Source organism: Nansenia antarctica, assembly GCF_963989245.1.
Source record: "Nansenia antarctica genome assembly, chromosome: 8".
Taxonomy (NCBI): Eukaryota; Metazoa; Chordata; class Actinopteri; order Argentiniformes; family Microstomatidae; genus Nansenia; species Nansenia antarctica.
In genome coordinates, this window is record NC_137678.1 from 35,303,768 (window position 1) to 35,322,867 (window position 19,100).

Sequence of the window (19,100 nt, forward strand, 5' to 3'; positions counted from 1 at the left end):
TTTGGTACTGAGGAAAGGTCAGCGTTTAGGGGTAACTGGATAGCACTTGGAACACCATCCGTGTTCCATTTCTTGGTTTGACTTTGTGTGTATATGTTCTGTTTGTAGTTCCTCATAGGTAACAATTGTGTGTTAACACTTTGCCATCTAACCCTAGGTTATGAGGGAATCAAGTACATGTGGTTGGTGTCACAATTATGTATAACTAATACACAATCTATGCTGAGTCTTTCAGGCTTCATGTTAAGTATTGCATAAATCACAGATGTAACATTCATAAATGCTAGAGATCATCATTTGACTCACTTCATCAGTCAGTTCTACAAATCGGAATGTTAAACTCAATGGTTCAATGATAAACTCAATAGAATCCAACTGGATTCCCTCTTGTAAACAGTAGGTATTGGCTTTTTTTGGAGGAGTAAGCATTATGTCACACGTGAAATAGACTTAGCATTTCATGTCTTGGTGGTTTACAAAAACTTTCACTGATTGTGTGTATTGAATGTTCAGCCATGAGAGAGCATCAATCGTTCATGAAGGACATAGTATATAAAGGAGAATGCCAGTTGTTGGGTGTTTTCCGTCTAGGTGTTTCCCACGCATGATTGGCCATGAGGAAATGCAAAAGATCTTAGGTGAGTTCCATAAAATGCTCTGGGTTCTTTCGTCTGCTAGGGGTTTACTGTGTAACCACGGGAATGGTCTAACATGTGGCTTGTGTTTCTAGAAAGACTGAAAACTAGATCCTCTTTTAAGAGAGGGTAAAAACTAGACCACTGAAAAGCATCATAATGCTAGTGTTAGGAGTTCCCCTGCCACTTATTTATTTTGTTGTTTCTTAAGTGAGCTGCTGTAACGCATTAATTTCCCTTCAGGGATCCCATTATGTACAGTATTGTACAGTATTTTTCTGCTGAAATCATAACCAAGGTACCATAGAACTCCTAGCATCTGCTATTGTAACCATGTACTTTAGTAACTTTGTCTCAATGATAATATAATAATAATAATAAATGATTAAAGTGTATAGCACACTTTAATAATATAATAATAATAATAGTAATAAATTGTATTTGTATAGCACACTACTGGAAACTGTTCTCCGCTGCAATACTCCAATTTATCACTACTGGAAACTGTTCTCCGCTGCAATACTCAAATGTATCACTGGGTGGCGCTTTCCGTCCTGAAAGGCACATTCCATTCCGTCCTCACATTCCATTCCGTCCTCACATTCCTTTCCGCCCTCTGCTGCAAGGCTGCAGCTAGATACTACTGCACTGCACGCAGCTAGGCCCAGAGCCATGTGTTGATGTGAACAGATAATGGATTTGACTGATAATTTTGAGAGTTTAAAAGAGTAATTTAAAGAGTAATTTGTGTGGATTCCAAGTTAGGATTTGGGGAATGGATCTACATCTGTTTTTTGTGATTGGCATAGCCATGGCAGGGGGTGGTCTAGATCCTAGCCTAAATGACTACGTTTCTAATCTAATCTAGTGGGGGTAGTGGCACTCAGCCCTCAGTTACTCCTGGGAGACTGTCCCTGAAATCTCTCATTGTAAGTCGCTTTGGATAAAAGCGTCTGTTAAATGGTTAAAAATGTTAAAAACATTTCAAATCTAATCCTCCCCCCCCCATTTCAAATCTAATCCTCCCCCCCCCCCCCTGGGATGACATGGTCAGGTTAGTGCATCAGGACCCCCCCCCCCCCTAACCCTAACCCCCCCCCCCCCCCCGGGACTGCAGGAGGAGGAGGCCTTTAGATAGGATGTTCAGTCTTTAATGTAGCTGTATGACTTTCCACAACAAGTAACATGTCGTTAGCCTCATAGCATAATTGCCTCAGTCACGCTTCACTTGTGGTCAGCCATCTTTGTATGTAGTGTCAAACATGCCTATGTCAAAGAGATGACTTGGGCAGATAGTGATTTTGGAATGTAACAAGCATTCTGATAGGCTGATGTCATAGAGGCAATAATGCCCAGTGAATCAGCAGTGTTAGGAGAGTAGAGTTAGGCAGATATCTCAATTTGGCCAAAATATGACTTAAGCATACCTTTTGACGTGGGTCTGTTTAGGACCAAGAGCGTCAGTGTTACGACCTCCTGCAACATCCTGTCTGTGATCGGGGACATCGCTCAGCATCTCAACGACGACACCAAGAGCAGGATCGTTGGTGAGTTAAATGTTGTTGTTTTTTTACCGTAAACGGCGGTTTCTGAAAATGGCAACGTTTTATAATCAGATTAAAGGGGATCAATGACTATTTTACATTACTGGCAGTGCATTCCACAATTTGGGTCCATAAAATGAGAATGCAGCTTCACCAAATCGGTTGATATATATTACCAATAGGTAAGAGGTTACCAATAGGTTAGAGTGGTTGACAGAGGTGTCTCTCTGGTGACAGAGGACCTCATGACCTGGCTGAAGAGTCTGGAGATGCCCCTGGAGGTGATCAGCGCCAGCGTGGAGACCCTGTGCAGGCCCTGCAGGAGGAGGCCGTCAGCGACACACAGGTAAAAAAAATAATAATAATCAGTCTTCTATCATGACGACTGCCAATGGCCTGAGCTTGATTACTCTTCCTGCTACGACTGGTTTGATTGATGATTCACTTGCTTAGTCAAATGTATCGATTGTAAGTCGCTTTGGAATAAGGCGTCTGCTAAATGCCAAACATGTAAATGTAAAAAATGGAGTAAAATCAATGGTAAATCAGCTTTTCAAACAGAGTTTCTACTCCTCCTCTGTAGAAGTTCCTGAACCAGTACTGTGGGGAGCTGGTGTCGGTGTGCGAGGCCTACCTGTCTGACGTCCTCCTGAACGAGAACGGAGCTCAGAACCTGAATGAAGACCTGGTGGTGAGAGGAAGCACTCACTCACACTCCTATTGGCCAAGCAAGAAGTGCATGTTTCTGGCTGTGAATTCTGGGTACAGGGTTCCCGCGTTGGTCTTAAAAAGTCTTAAAGTCTAAAATCCAGCAATCCGATTGAGGCCTAAAAAGCCCCTACATTTCACCGATTCGGTCTAAAATTGAGGTGCCAGGTCATAAAAATGTGATCCTGCAAAGAAATCAGTCCGACCACATCTATTGAATGAAGACCTGGTGGTGAGAGGAATGGTTGCATGTTTGTTTCTGGCTGTGAATTCTGGGTAACATTTATATCACACTAACGGAGAGTCCTGGGAAAACTGTTGCGCCTTACTTTGTCCTTCCTCGCTTCCCGTAGTTGGTTGCAGGTGCGGTAGTTTGCAGGTGCAAGGTGTTGGACAAACGTTTCGGTCATACGAATGAGTGTCCACTGATGATGGTCGTATGACCGAAACGTTTGTCCAACACCTTGCACTTTTAGCACCAGAGCGCTTTGCACTTTTTAAGAGCATGATGAAATAAATAAAAATATATTCTTCTAGTCTCTATACTATTCTATACTTAAAGTTCATGTAGTGTGCCAGTTTTTCTACACTTGCTGCCCTGTCACACTAACATATAAATGACAGTTTCTATTAGTTTATTTTTCGCTAACGACTCTCAACTTTGACCCTGTCAGGTGAAGCACCTGTTCACCCTGGGCGTGGCGTCGCTGCACTGCCCTGCCAAGGTGGGCCACCGCCTCGTCCTCCTGGTCCAGTCTGTCCTCACCTGCACCGCCGACCAACAGACAGGTAGTTACCCTGTCTGTCTGTCTGTCTGTCCTCACCTGCACCGCCGACCAGCAGACAGGTAGGTACCCTGTCTGTCTGTCTGTCCTGTAGAACAACAGGTAGGTAGGTACCCTGTCCATCTGTCTGTCCCGTAGAACAACAGACAGACAGGTACCTTGTCCATCTGTCTGTCCCGTAGAACAACAGACAGGTAGTACCAAATATGTACCACCCTGTATCTAGAGAATCTAAATGCCCATTTGCCAGATGTTAGGCTACACCACAACATCTGTCTTCAGCGTGTAGGTCTTGACCTGTGTGTGTGTGTGTGTGTGTGTGTGTGTGTGTGTGTGTGTGTTCCTCCAGCAGGCCCGGGGGAGCTGCCTGCCTCCCAGCCCCTGTCCCAGCCCCTGTCCCAGCCTCTGTTTCAGTTCAGGCCCAACTCCATGCCCAGCAGTGTCCGAGCCCACGCCGTCCTCACCCTGGGTACGACCTCTCACCTCTCACCTCAGGAACACCATACCTCAACAAATAACCAGCACCAAATTGCTGAATTCCAAATCAATTCGTGGCCCTACTTCCTAGATCTGAAAGGACTGGTTAATCGGAAGCAATATAGCACCATTTCCTCCTAGCTCATAGGAGGGTGAGATTGAACCATTGCCTTATTGCAAGTAAAACCGATCCAATCCCTTATATCTGTTAATGTGGGTCTGTGGGTCTTAAGGGATTGGATCGGTTTTAGTTGCAAGGCGATGGTTCAATCTCAGAATGTAAGGAGCTAGTTTAGACTTCACGGTGTGTTTACTTGTCCTCCAGGTAAGGAGCTAGTTTAAGATTTCAGCGTGTGTCTGTGTCTTACCTGTCCTCCTGTCCTCCTCCAGGTAAGCTGTGTCTCCAGCACGAGGAGCTGACCCAGAAGTACCTGCCGGCGTTCGCCCACGAGCTGGAGCTGTGCAGCGAGGTGGCGGTCCGCAGCAACGTGGTGGTGGTGATGTGTGACCTCTGCGTCCGCTACACCAACATGGTGGACCGCTACGTCCCCAACATCTCCGCCTGCCTGCAGGACAGAGAGCCGCTCATACGGGAGCAGACCCTCACCATGCTCACCAACCTGCTGCAGGTAGGACACCGCCATCTACTGGACTGGTGGTGGAAATGCGGGGGAAAATTTAAATAAAAGCCAGACTGCTGTGATTTGATTGGTTAACACTAGAACAGCCGTACTTGTTTTTTACCTAATGACCATAGTCTTTACAATGGAAAGCTGCTACTGACACACAACGACCACTAGTTGGCGCGTCTTGTAAATTAGCCTGCCTCCTACACAGAAAAACTAGCAAAATAGCTTCATACTAGCTTATCCTGATGTGATTTTGAAAATGTAAGGATACTGGGTGGTAGAACGCACATATCTAGGAAAGGTCATGAAAGGAGGGTCCTGAAATGTTTTACTCACAATTTTTTTTTTTTTTACTCACATGGTTAACACCCATGGCTCTTCTAGTGTCAAACAATATTGAGTGTTATTGAAAAAATCATGTACAGTGGTATCTTTGTGCTAAATATTCCTGTACATATGGATATGTCTTTTCAGGTCATACACCTAGCATGTTTTTATTCACTTTTTGTGTTCCTCCAGTGTGATATTAACGTTGTATTTTCTATGTCCTTGTCTGAAGGAGGAGTATGTCAAATGGAAGGGGTCCTTGTTCTTCCGTTTCGTTGCCGTGTTGGTGGATGAAGACCCTGCCATCGCCAAGTAACTACCCTCACCCTACTGCACTATACTATACCCTACTGCCTATAGACTTTCAGTTCAGTAACTATCACCACCACCCTGCCTATAGACTTTCATTTCGTACAAGCAACATCCAAAGTTTGAACGTTAAATAACGTGACACTCAATAACTAACGAGGATAAAACACAGAAAAGTCAGAGGCTTATTTCCACTGTGGTCCTCTTCCACATGACAGATAAGACATCAACACATATGTAACGGAGTAGAAAAGGGCAAGTTCAATTATAACTAAAATAGGTATAAACTGCGCCTTCTAAGGGTTTAATGACGTGGTATATCCGGGGTGTGTCCGTGACCCGGATGCTGTGTCCGTGACCCGGATGCTGTGTAAATATAGCTGGACAGTGCATTTGCACGGGACGTAACGTGATCTCCCTCAGTGCATTCTTAACCACTGAGACGGTAAGGTCACGTTTTCTGCAGGGTCTGAGATCGCATATAATTTAAGAGATTATTAATGTACCTATGTTTTATTTGAATGTTTGATGATTAAGATAGCTGTTTTGAGTTTCCCCATGTATTGTATTTTACTTGGAACATATCATAGCATTGGTAAAATGAGTTTTCTGTTGTTAGCATTGATGACGCTAATGTGACTGTTCGTGTGTAATATCATTTTAGAAATTAGACCAATGACCCTGCACGTTCCGTTGATGAAGCAGAAACTGATGCACTGTTGTTCTGCAGGTAATATTATTATTGTTGTGTTATTATATGTCTGTTGTTCTGTTAGTAGACTGTATTGTATGAGGTTGGGTTTTCCACCTCGCTAGTTTGCACCACGCTCGCGGCTTACCTAGCAGTCAGGTGGCGGCCATGTTTGCACGTGGTGCGCATGCGTATCCCAAGTGCGCTGTGTTTTTCCATGCATTTGGATGTTCATGATTTCTTGTTGTTATTGTCAAATGGAGACCACTATACGATCACACAAGTGAAGATGTATGTAGTTTACACATTTTGTATTTTTGTTTTATATTATTGTTATAATTTGTGTAGTGTGAGTGACTACTATATGTCTGAGTGCATTCTTAACCACTGAGACGAAATTAGACCAATGACCCTGCACGTTCCGTTGATGAAGCAGAAACTGATGCACTGTTGTTCTGCAGAATAAATGAACGTGAGCCATCCAGCTGAGAGTGATTCATGAAAAGATACACCCCGTCACATTGGTGCCGTGACCTGTGGACCTGAAGTCAACTCTTCACCTTGACCGGGACCACCACTGCTGGATCACTCTGCTGGACCGCTCCTGCGTGCTGTCTGGTGGGCGGCGTATGGTTTCACTCAGTTCATTCGGTGATGTTATGCACAAATGGATTGTTGAATTAATGAATGTGATCTGTGATTTATTTTAGTTTTATTGCTGTTTTGGTGACATTTTTCTTTACTGGTCTTTTATCTGATTAGTCTGTATAGTACTGTTTTCTTGAATTGTAATTCAACATGAGCCACAGACCAGGATGTTTCAGTACGCCACTAAGCAGTAGCATTGGGAGGGGTAGAGCGATCCTCCTCAGTGGAGGTAGGGGGATTCCAGTGTTGAGTTATGATAGTCCTGTTCAGGGGGGTGATGTTCATGTTGTGGGTAGTCAGGATGCTGCTGGGGCCCTTTCAGTTAGTGGGGACACAGTTCCTTCTCAGAGCCACGACATTGATCATGCACCGAGCACACGGGTCAGTGATGCCCCATCCCCAATCTCTGCTTTCCAGTTACCTAATGTAGTGAGCCAGATGAGTGACATAATTAGAGATGTTGGTCTACAGCTGGCAGATAGCATACTTGCACGCCTTGACTCAACGCTACCTCCTCTTAGCACTGCGCATGCACAGACCACGCCCACTGATACATCCACCCAGAGTCTAGACCTGTCCCAAGTCCAGTTGGTACCTCACAGGAGGGTGAAGGAGCCTCCAACGTTCAGAGGGGATGATAAGGACGCAGTGAATGTGCGTGAGTGGGAAGACATAATGAGGAGTTATGTGAAAAAGGCGAACATCAGAGCAGATCAGCAGGCGGAAGAAATATTCACCCATCTCAGGGGCAGGGCTAAGGATGTAGTGAAGTATGGGACGAGGAGCAGTGGCATTAATGTCGCTGAAAACCCAGAGGCCATCTATGGTCTTCTACGTAAGCATTTTGCTGCTGTTCCCTGTTCACCTATCCCCCTAGCCGACTTCTACACCACGCTGCCGAAGAGTGGTGAGGATGCGTATGACTACTGGCTACGCCTCAATCAAGCTGCAGATGTTGCTACTGATCGCCTCAAAGAACAAGGTAAAACACTTGAGTGCCCTCTCCTGGAGGTGACACGTATGTTCATCAGGAACTGTCCATCCAAAGAGCTTGCCATGACTTTCAGATCAAAGACGATCGTTAAGTGGACTGCTGTAGAGGTCCAAGATGTACTTGACGAGTTCCACACTCAGGTGTGCTCGAACGGTGTTGCCGCAGCCGTGAGTAAAAGGCCCAGTGAGGGTGTGCTAGTGAACAGAGTTGAGATGTCAGGCACTGATATGTGTTCACCTGAAAAGCAGGATACTCGCCCAGACAAGGGGGCAGAGGCCTTTGAACGTATCATCTCAATGCTAGAGAAAGTCCTAGTGGAGAAGTCTGCTCCTGCTAAGGACATGTCAAACAAGCAGTATAGACCCAGCCCCCCCAGGATTGAGGGTCTGAATAACCTGCCGTGTGCTGTGTGTGGCGACGCTAGACACTCTGCTTGGACTCACTGCCGTGACCAGAGGCTCTGCTTCCAGTGCCATTCGCCTGGACACCCCAGATCCAAGTGTCCGATGCAGGGGCGTGCCCAGTCGGCGCAGCAGGGAAACTTATAGATCTGCATTCAAGGGAGGACTGTGCAGATCCTGTTGATATCTCTCCCAATGATGAAATGGCTGATTGTGAGTCAACATACAAGTCATTCATCTCCAGAGCGCCTTCGAACAAAACAGTAGTATTTCAAGGTCTACACCGAGTCCAAAGGTCTGATAGTTTATTCTACACCACTGTCTCCGCTGCAGATGTCTCTCTTAGAGCGATGATAGACAGTGGTTCTATGGCATGCACGCTTAGCGAGGCTGCGGAGGCGCGTCTCTTGCAGCGTAACCCTGATCTGAGAGGATGCCCCGCTGATGATGTCATTATCATAGGATGTGGTGGTCACCGAGTTGTACCTAAGGCAATATACAATGTCGATGTGGTGGTGTATGACTGCAAGATGGTCATCCCAATGCTTGTGGTGCCTGGACAGACCGATGACATGATACTAGGCAGTAATGCCATCAAGAAAATCCTAGAGTTGATGAGGAAGACTGACAGCTATTGGCGGCTGATATCTGAACATGGTGGTGGCAGTGATGGGGACTGTCATCACTTCTTCTCTCTCCTTTCCAATACAGAGAGATGGAGGGGTGAGACAGTGCCTGAGAAGGTTGGCACACTGAAGCTACAACAGTGTGTGGTGCTACAGCCAAATAGTGAGCATCTTGTATGGGGCAGACTCCCTGTGTCGGCACCTATATCAGAGGGCAGTACGGTGGTTGTGGAACCAACTCAGTCCAGATGCAGACCGAATAAAGTTCTGGTTGGCAGAGTTGTTACGCCGATGTGGGGCGACCGATGGCTGCCTATGAAGGTTGTGAATCCCACCGGTGAGCCGGTAGTGCTGAAGCGAAACACCAAATTGGCGGACGTGTTCCCCTGCATTGCCGCTGAAGATCTGTCCCCGCCCGACCACATTCAGTCTTCCCCACAATCCGTGACTGGTGAGTCTGTAGCAAGGCCCAAAGAAGACATCAGAAAGGCACTGGAGGAACTTGGTCTACGCGACCTAGACTTGGACGCGTGTGAAGTCTCTGACCTGTGGAGAGAGAAGCTTTGTCAGCTTGTTGTGAAATACGAGTCAATCTTTTCACGCCACAAGTTGGACTGTGGTGAGGCGTCTGACTTCGTGCACAAGATACATCTGGTGGACGAGAGGCCATTTCGCCTGCCCTACCGCAGAGTGCCACCGAACCACTACGAGAAGCTGAGGTCTGCCATCAACGACATGGAGGAGAAGGGCATAATTCGTAAATCCAACAGCGAATATGCCTCGCCCTTGGTTCTTGTGTGGAAGAAGGATGGAGGATTGCGCATCTGTACGGACTTCAGATGGCTTAATGCGAGGACAACGAAAGACGCACATCCGCTGCCTCATCAGGCTGACGCGCTGGCTGCACTAGGTGGTAATGCCTACTTCTCCACAATGGACCTTACCTCTGGTTTCTACAACGTGCCTTTACATGAGGACCACAAGAAATACACTGCGTTCTCCTCTCCCTTTGGCCTGCATGAATATAACCGGATGCCTCAAGGGTTGTCCAACAGCCCGGCTACGTTCATGCGGATGATGCTCTCGATCTTTGGGGATCAGAATTTCACCAGTCTATTGTGCTACCTAGACGATGTTATGGTCTTCGCTCCTACAGAACAGCTGGCACTCGAGCGTCTAGAGATGGTTTTCTCTCGTTTGAAGTACAACAATCTCAAATTGGCTCCAAAGAAGTGCTATCTTCTGCGGAAATCAGTACGGTTTCTCGGCCATATCATCAATGAGTCAGGAGTGCAGACGGACCCTGGAAAGGTTGAAGCCATTAGCCAAGTACAGGTATCCGATCTGATGGACAGTGATGGGGTGTCTCCTTCACAGAAGAAGATTAGGTCCTTCTTGGGCATGATGCTTTACTATCAGCACTTCATTGAAGATTGTTTCTCTAAGGCCAGACCCCTATTCAAGCTTCTCTCTGGACAGAACGCTGGAGAAAAGGCACGCAGAGGGAGAAAACCAGTGAAGAAATGTCACAATCTTGTAAAGCTCAAACCAGCTGACTGGACGCCCGAGTGTAGGGATGCTTTCGAGACATTGAAGCGCGATCTCCTGCATTCTGTAACCCTGGCCCATCCTGATTTCGCAAAGCCATTTATCCTAGCAGTGGATGCCTCATTCGATGGGATTGGCGCCGTCATCTCTCAGCTCCAGCCTGGTGATAAAGTTGCAAGGCCAGTTGCCTTCGCTAGTAGGACGCTGTCACATGCTCAGTTGAACTATCCAGCTCACCGACTTGAGTTCCTGGCATTGAAGTGGGCTGTATGCGAGAAGTTTTCCCACTGGCTGAAGGGAGTGCATTTCACAGCGTGGTCGGATAACAACCCCTTGACCTACATCCTAACGAAGCCCAAGTTAGATGCATGCGAACAGAGGTGGGTGGCCAAACTTGCTGCATATGATTTCGATCTGAATTATATCCCAGGGCCTAGGAACATAGTCGCTGATGCGCTGAGCCGTGAGCCATTTGTTAAGTCCTGTGTGAGCCATCGCCTGGTGAGGGAGCCTTACCTGTCCTTGCAGGATCAGGTGAATGGAGTAGTGGCTGGTACGGTGCAGGACGCTTTCCGGCTGACTACCAACTGTCAAGGTGTTCAGCACACTGATGTCGACACAGATGAGGTCCTGAGTCCTGAGTCTTCTGGAGGTGCCATTAGTGCTGAGGAGGTGTCTGCTGTCATGGACGTCCATCGTACTGGGGGTGTTTCTCAGCTGCCCTACATTAATCCGGAGTATTTGCAATTGCCCGAGGAAGACCCTTCCATCGCCATCCCACAGAGTCAATTACACAATCTCCAGCAACAAGATGCTGTAGTGAGCAGGGTTCTCTTTTATATGCAGCGACATAGGAAACCAAATGCACACGAGAGAACAGCTGAGTCTAGCTGTGTGCTCAGGCTGTTGAAACACTGGAAGAAGTTGAGAGTGCGTAGTGGACTCCTCTACCGTGTGAAGAGAGACCGCATCAGGGACAAGAGGATCTTTCAGTTCGTCACTCCAGAAGCTCTGAAGCGACAAGTCTTGCATGGAGTCCACGATGCTGCTGGCCACCAGGGTCGCTCAAGATCATCCTCTCTGGCCAGTGAACGATTCTTCTGGACAGGCATGCAGAGGGATGTTGAGAATCACGTGAAGCACTGTCAGAGATGTATTTTGGGGAAGACTCCTGAACCACACGCCCGAGCACCTCTTGAGAGCATCCGCACTTCAGCTCCTATGGACTTAGTGTGCATCGATTTTTGGACCGCAGAGCAGAGCGACAAGAAGACCATTGATGTTCTTGTTGTTACGGACCATTTTTCTAAAGTAGCTCTTGCCTTCCCCTGTCGGAACCAGACTGCGAAACAAGTTGCCCGCTGTCTATGGGACAAGTTTTTTTGCATATATGGGTTCCCCAAAAGAATCCATTCGGATCAGGGAGCTAACTTTGAGAGTCGGCTTCTAAAAGATCTACTAGAGATGGCAGGTGTGCATAAGTCCCATACGACTCCATACCACCCCATGGGCAACGGCGTCACAGAGAGGTTCAACAGGACCCTCGGGGGCATGATAAGGGCCCTCCCTCCACTGAGCAAGTCCAGGTGGCCACAGATGCTCCAGACACTGACCTTCTGCTACAACTCCACTGTGCATGAGACCACGGGCTTCGCGCCATTCTACCTGATGTTCGGACGGGTCCCACGGCTGCCCGTGGATGTCATGTTTCATCATGTGCTGGAGGATGATGCCGTTGTCAGTCGTCATGAGTTTGTGCAACATCTGAGGAGAGATCTTTCTGAAGCAGCACAGATCGCTCAAAGGAATGCCATCAGGGAACAAGATCGTCACGCCAAACTGTACAACCGGAAGGTCAGAGGACTGCCGTTGGGTGTTGGTGACAAAGTGCTACTTGCCAATCGAGGTGAGAGAGGGAAGAGGAAGATCGCAGACCGGTGGGAATCAACTCCTTTCGATGTGGTGTCTGTGAGATCGGACATCAACGTGTACAGGATCAGAGATGTTGTCACGAATAGAGAGAAGGTTGTACACAGGAACATGCTGCTTCCGGTTGACTTCTTGACAGTTCCGGAACAAGATGGGAACCCGGCATCCCTAGAGGAGTCGCAGTCTATAGCTTCCTGTGCCAGTGTTCAGGGCTCTGTCACCTCTGATGTTGAAGAGGCCTCTCGGTTGCGCACCAGGGACTGGGTCTTGGAGTCGCCTGAGCACGCGGGGGCAGAGAGCATCCATGAGGAAGAAGTCAACGGAGGGACTATGCCCGTGCCGAGTGCCTCGAAGGAAGACCGACCAGATGAGTTGCTGGATAGTGTTCCTGATGACTCTGTACCTGACTGCCACACTGATTATCCCCCTGACACAGTATGTGACACAGTACACTCACCTGAAGCTAGATGTGATGCCCATGGTGACCTTCCAATTCTAGTTGAGGTTGAGCCGGAGCAGGTAGTTTGCACACGTTCACAGAGTGCTCAAGTTCCATCAGTTGTCACGAGATGTGGGAGGAGTGTTAGGAACCCAAATAGGCTTATTTGTGAGATGTCAGGGCAGATGCTTAAAGGGAGTACTGAGCCTTTCATAAGTTCTGCATTTAGTTTCATTGCGGCGTCTATGTAGGGGCGTAGTGCATCCAGTTTTTTTTCTTTATTTATTTTGCTTCCGGTCTGAGTCGTGACCTAGAGTCATGAGATCCTCTTGTAAGGGCAAAGTTATGTACAACTGTGGGATGTAGATGGCATCTCTTTCTCCTCTGTGATAAGTACGGGTTTTGGTACCAATCTGTCCTTACACACTTCTTATGGAAGAATTTATAATGTTGAGTTTTGGTACATCAGTGCTCGAGATCCACGTTGTTTTTTTGTTTTGTCATTTGTTTGTTTTTTCGCTCCTGTTTTTTTTACTGTCCTCCGGTTTTCATGCTGTTGCCCCATTTTAGTATAATTTAAGGGGGGTGTATGTAACGGAGTAGAAAAGGGCAAGTTCAATTATAACTAAAATAGGTATAAACTGCGCCTTCTAAGGGTTTAATGACGTGGTATATCCGGGGTGTGTCCGTGACCCGGATGCTGTGTCCGTGACCCGGATGCTGTGTAAATATAGCTGGACAGTGCATTTGCACGGGACGTAACGTGATCTCCCTCAGTGCATTCTTAACCACTGAGACGGTAAGGTCACGTTTTCTGCAGGGTCTGAGATCGCATATAATTTAAGAGATTATTAATGTACCTATGTTTTATTTGAATGTTTGATGATTAAGATAGCTGTTTTGAGTTTCCCCATGTATTGTATTTTACTTGGAACATATCATAGCATTGGTAAAATGAGTTTTCTGTTGTTAGCATTGATGACGCTAATGTGACTGTTCGTGTGTAATATCATTTTAGAAATTAGACCAATGACCCTGCACGTTCCGTTGATGAAGCAGAAACTGATGCACTGTTGTTCTGCAGGTAATATTATTATTGTTGTGTTATTATATGTCTGTTGTTCTGTTAGTAGACTGTATTGTATGAGGTTGGGTTTTCCACCTCGCTAGTTTGCACCACGCTCGCGGCTTACCTAGCAGTCAGGTGGCGGCCATGTTTGCACGTGGTGCGCATGCGTATCCCAAGTGCGCTGTGTTTTTCCATGCATTTGGATGTTCATGATTTCTTGTTGTTATTGTCAAATGGAGACCACTATACGATCACACAAGTGAAGATGTATGTAGTTTACACATTTTGTATTTTTGTTTTATATTATTGTTATAATTTGTGTAGTGTGAGTGACTACTATATGTCTGAGTGCATTCTTAACCACTGAGACGAAATTAGACCAATGACCCTGCACGTTCCGTTGATGAAGCAGAAACTGATGCACTGTTGTTCTGCAGAATAAATGAACGTGAGCCATCCAGCTGAGAGTGATTCATGAAAAGATACACCCCGTCACACATACACAGTGGCAACAATCAAGACAACAATATTAAACATTACGAAGCACTTTTAAACAAGGCGTCTAGTGAATGCAGTGTGATCTGTTCTAATGTTGTTCTCTGTCTAAGACACTGTGAGTACTGCCTGGTCCACCTGCTGCTGAAGAAGAACCCGGTCATGTTCTCTCAGCACTTCATCGAGTGCATCTTCCACTTCAACTCCTACCACAAGCACAAGACCTACAACAAGTTCCCACAGACAGACAGGTAAGCAGTATGCACATCTGGGCCATCGCAAACCCCCCCTCTGTATAACCAGTGTTCTCTAAAGGCCTGTTCACACAGGACTAGTGTTACCTGGGGACCTCTGGTCATGTAATAGTTGCGGAGGTCGTCTGTGATCTTGATTCCAGTCTAGTCTGAATCCTGTGTGAATCTGGGTAATATGGGGTCGTTCGCAAGGTTTTTTGGTTTTCTTCGTGCCTTTTTTCTTCTTTATTTTCACCCTTTCTCTAACTGGGAATGTTGGTATTGGCAGTGGTAGTGGAAATACTCAAAATACCTTTTTCTCAAGTAAAACTATTACCTATCAATAGTAAAACTATTAATACCGCACAGTAAAAGCACTATAAAAATCCTGCATTCAAAATGTTACTTGAAAGTGAAGACATACAAGCACACAAAGACACTACCATCAGGGCAAATGATCAGGAATGTTTGTGACACATTCTAATGCTTTGGTCCTCATGTCTGGATCTGATGTAATGATCAGACTTTTGTTTCGGAAAATGTGAATACATTTCCGCGTTGTTGAAAATCAACGACACATCGCTAGTCAACTAACACAGCTTGTTTTGTGAGCCTGCTAACAATGTAAAGTAGTGTTCTAGTTAACTAGGTAGGTTAGTTGGCTAGGTGTGTTGCAGTATTTTGGCTTGACTAGCGAGTTTGTGTTGTGAAACGTAGTTCCGTCCGTGTTTCAAAAGAAAAGTCAGAACGTTTTAATTGGTTGCCGACATGCGGACCAAATGATCAGACTGTGTCACATATGGTGGAAGAGATGACAGGATATTCTACACATGTCTAATGTGTTGTTGTGTGTGTTGCAGTGAGAAGGCCAGGTTCTCTCTCAGAGGGTTCCGGAACCAGGACCGGAGGTTCCGGATCTACCGGTTCCTACTGGAGAACTTCACTGACGCCCAACGCTTCAACACCACCATCAATATCTGCCTGACCGTCCTGGGTGAGCCGTGTGTGTGTGTGTGTGTGTGTGTGTTAGAGCCGGCGTCTTAATGATTGCAAGATCCGCGGTTCGAACCCCGGCAGGCCACGTGTCGAGGTGACCTTGGGCAAGACACTGACTCTCTCTCTCTGTGTGTCTCTCTCTCCCTCCCTCTCTGCCTCTCTCTCCCCCTTTCTCTCTGTCTCTCTCCTCTCTCTCTCTCTCTCCCCCTCTCCCCCCCCCTCCCTCCCTCCATCCCTCCCTCCCCCTCCCTCCCTCCATCCCTCCCTCCCACCCTCCCCCTCCCCCCCCCCCCCCCCAGCCTGTTTCGTGGACGAGGAGCTCCCCCTGGACTCCGAGGGGCAGGACCTCCTACTGGAGACCCTGGGGGTTCTCAGTCTGAAGGAGATCCGGCTGCAGTCTGCCAGCGGGCCAGCAGAGGGCGGCGAGGAGCCGGAGGACGAGCAGCAGGTGGCCATGGCCAAGGTGGTGATGCAGGCCGCCCAGAAGAAGGTGAGTCGCCCCGCCAACAGGGGGGGGGAACTGGGGGGGCGGCTGTGGCTCAGGAGGTAGAGCCGCCGTCTAATGTTCGCAAGGTCGGCAGATCGGCGGTTCGAGCCCCGGCTGGACACATGTCGAGGTGTCCTTGGGCAAGACACTGAACCCCAAATTGCTCCGAGTGAGCGGACCAAAGCATTAAAAGGTGTCACACATCGTTTTAGGCCTGGGTCTGTGTTGGCGTGGTTAACTGCCAAACTTGCTGATGGATCTTCGCTTGTCGATATCGGTTCTCACCACTAGAGGGCGCTGTGGTCTAACTGTGGTCTAACACGCCGTCCGTCCACAGATGCAGAAGAAGGTGTTCATAGAGGACATCATCCCCATCTTCATCGCCCTGAAGAGCATGCTGGAGCAGAGGCGCTCGCCCGTGCTGAAGGGGCTAATGGGATACCTCCAGGTAACACACACACACACACACACACACACACACACACACACACGTCCTGAAGGGGCTCATGGGATACCTCCAGGTAACACAACACAACACACTCACCAGGGCTAACCCTAACGGAACCTTAAAATAATTAAAAAGACATTAATGAATCAAACTCACTAGATTTTGTAGGGAAAGACGATGTGATGTGATGAGGTGCACCGTTCGTGTTCCATATAGCAGTGTTCCCTCTTCAATGAATCTTAAGAGTGGGAGAGTTTTCTTTTTATTGATAGACAGTAGAGATCAGACAGGAAGGATGGGTGAGAGAGAGAGAAGGGATGACATGCAGGATATGTCCGTGGCCGGAATCCAACCGGGAACCCTGCGGTTACGTGGTCAACGCTTAGTCCACTACGCCACCTAAGCGCCCCTGCATTATTAATTTTTTTAAATCCCAGGTGACCATGCAGGGCTAGTCATGTGACCTCTCTCTACCCTATCCCAGGTGACCATGCAGGACTAGTCATGTGACCTCTCTACCCTATCCCAGGTAACCATGCAGGACTAGTCATGTGACCTCTCTCTCCTATCCCAGGTGACCATGCAGGACTACCGCAGCGAGGTGAAGGAGTTCTTCGCGGCAGACGAGCAGCTTGCATCAGAGTTGGAGTACAACCTGCAGCTGTACGACAAGGAGCAGGAGGTCCTGGACATGGAGAAACAGCTGGCGGGCCGCTCCCTGGAGGGGGCTGCACCTGGGGCTAAGGTGAGCACTGGCCTCTACTGGCCTCTACTGGTCTCTACTGTCCACCTCTACTGACCCTGTATGAGGTGGAGAGACAGAGAGAGAGAGAGACAGACACACACACACAGAAAGACAGAGAGAGAGAGAGACACAGAAAGACAGAGAGAGAGAGACACAGAGAGAGAGACAGAGATACAGAGAGAGAGACACAAAGAGACAGAGATAGAGAGACACACAGAGACAGAGATTGAGAGAGACAGAGACATGTCAATGTAGCTGTCTTGTCAATGTCTGCTGCCTTGTCAATGTAGCTGCCTTGTCAATGTATGCTGCCATGTCAATGTATGCTGCCTTGTCAATGTCTGCTGCCATGTCAATGTAGCTGCCTTGTCAATGTATGCTGCCTTGTCAATGTAGCTGCCTTGTCAATGTATGCTGCCTTGTCAATGTAGCTGCCTTGTCAATGTCTGCTGCCTTGTCAATGTAGCTGCCATGTCAATGTAGCTGCCTTGTCAATGTATGCTGCCTTGTCAATGTAGCTGCCTTGTCAATGTATGCTGCCTTGTCAATGTATGCTGCCTTGTCAATGTATGCTGCCTTGTCAATGTAGCTGCCTTGTCAATGTATGCTGCCTTGTCAATGTAGCTGCCTTGTCAATGTCTGCTGCCTTGTCAATGTAGCTGCCTTGTCAATGTCTGCTGCCTTGTCAATGTAGCTGCCTTGTCAATGTAGCTGCCTTGTCAATGTCGCTGCCATGTCAATGTCTGCTGCCTTGTCAATGTAGCTGCTTTGTCAATGTATGCTGCCTTGTCAATGTCTGCTGCAAAGAATACCTCTGTGTCATTGGCTGCTATAGGCATAAAAGGAGAGAAACTCATGGTGTGGCCCCCATCTTCCCCTGACCTCAACCCTATTGAGAACCTTTGGAGCATCCTCAAGCAAAATATATATGAGGGTGGGAGGCAGTTCACATCAAAACAGCAGCTCTGGGAGGCTATTCTGGCATCCTGCAAAGAAATTCAAGCAGAAACTGTCCAAAAACTCACAAGTTCAATGGATGCAAGAATTGTGAAGGTGATATCAAAGAAGGGGTCCTATGTTAACATGTAACTTGACCTGTTAAGATGTTTTTGTTTGAAATAGCTTTTGATTTCAGTAAATATGACCTCCTAATATGACCTACTAACCCTAAATTCATCAAATTACCATTTTTAGTTATTTACAACCTATAAAATGTTTTGAAACTCTGTTGTGCATAATAATTTGGAACAGTGCATTTTGAGTTTTTTATTTAAAAAAAAAAACTGTTATCATTGGGAGGTTTGTTCAATAAAATTTGAATTATACTCTAACGGTTGATGACTTTAAAAAAATTATACTGATTGTCATTTGCATCGACTATTTAGGAAAATCTGAGAAAAATATAATTTGCATAATAATTTGGAACGAGGTGTACATATACAGTAATTGTGTACACAACTGATCAGATCTGTGAGTGAGTCTGAATGCTGAACTCTGATCCCTGCTTGCTGGAGGACACAAGTTCAAACTGTTGTCACATTTCAACATGCCCCAGAGAGCGAGAGAGGGGGGGGGGGGAACAGGGCTCTCCTCCTCTTAACACTAGAACAGCGACGTTTTTTTACCTACTTTTAGCGCAAAGAGGTGTCGAATCACACGACCACTCTTCTCAATGGGGGAGTGTGTACTGACGCACAAAAATCGCTGGATGGCGATGTCACACAAGAAGAGAAAATGACAAGACACGACCTATAAAAATGCATAAAGTTCCAGAGAAGTGGGGACAGAGCAGAGAGTCAGCTGAAAAGGAACATATATATATGTATAATAACGTATGCATGCCATTGTAGATGTAACGTAAGTGGAGAGGAGATTGATCTAGGAGATTGATCAAGACTGCGGGAGTTTTCATTACTAACGAATGAAAGTTGAAAAAA

The 19,100-nt window shown here is 46.9% G+C and overlaps 1 pseudogene across 1 annotated transcript in view; it reads left to right on the top strand.

Annotated features, from left to right (window-relative positions):
- Positions 1–17,217, top strand: part of LOC308164154 (condensin-2 complex subunit D3-L-like) — a 51,119-nt pseudogene extending 33,902 nt beyond the window's left edge. The window contains exons 6-17 of the transcript in view: positions 2,085–2,182; positions 2,417–2,525; positions 2,763–2,870; positions 3,562–3,676; positions 4,022–4,141; positions 4,540–4,778; positions 5,338–5,417; positions 14,368–14,505; positions 15,348–15,481; positions 15,783–15,973; positions 16,308–16,418; positions 16,993–17,217. The product of the transcript in view is annotated as a condensin-2 complex subunit D3-L-like (transcript). The remainder of the gene's footprint in view (positions 1–2,084; positions 2,183–2,416; positions 2,526–2,762; positions 2,871–3,561; positions 3,677–4,021; positions 4,142–4,539; positions 4,779–5,337; positions 5,418–14,367; positions 14,506–15,347; positions 15,482–15,782; positions 15,974–16,307; positions 16,419–16,992) is intronic.
- Positions 17,218–19,100: the final 1,883 nt, after the last annotated feature.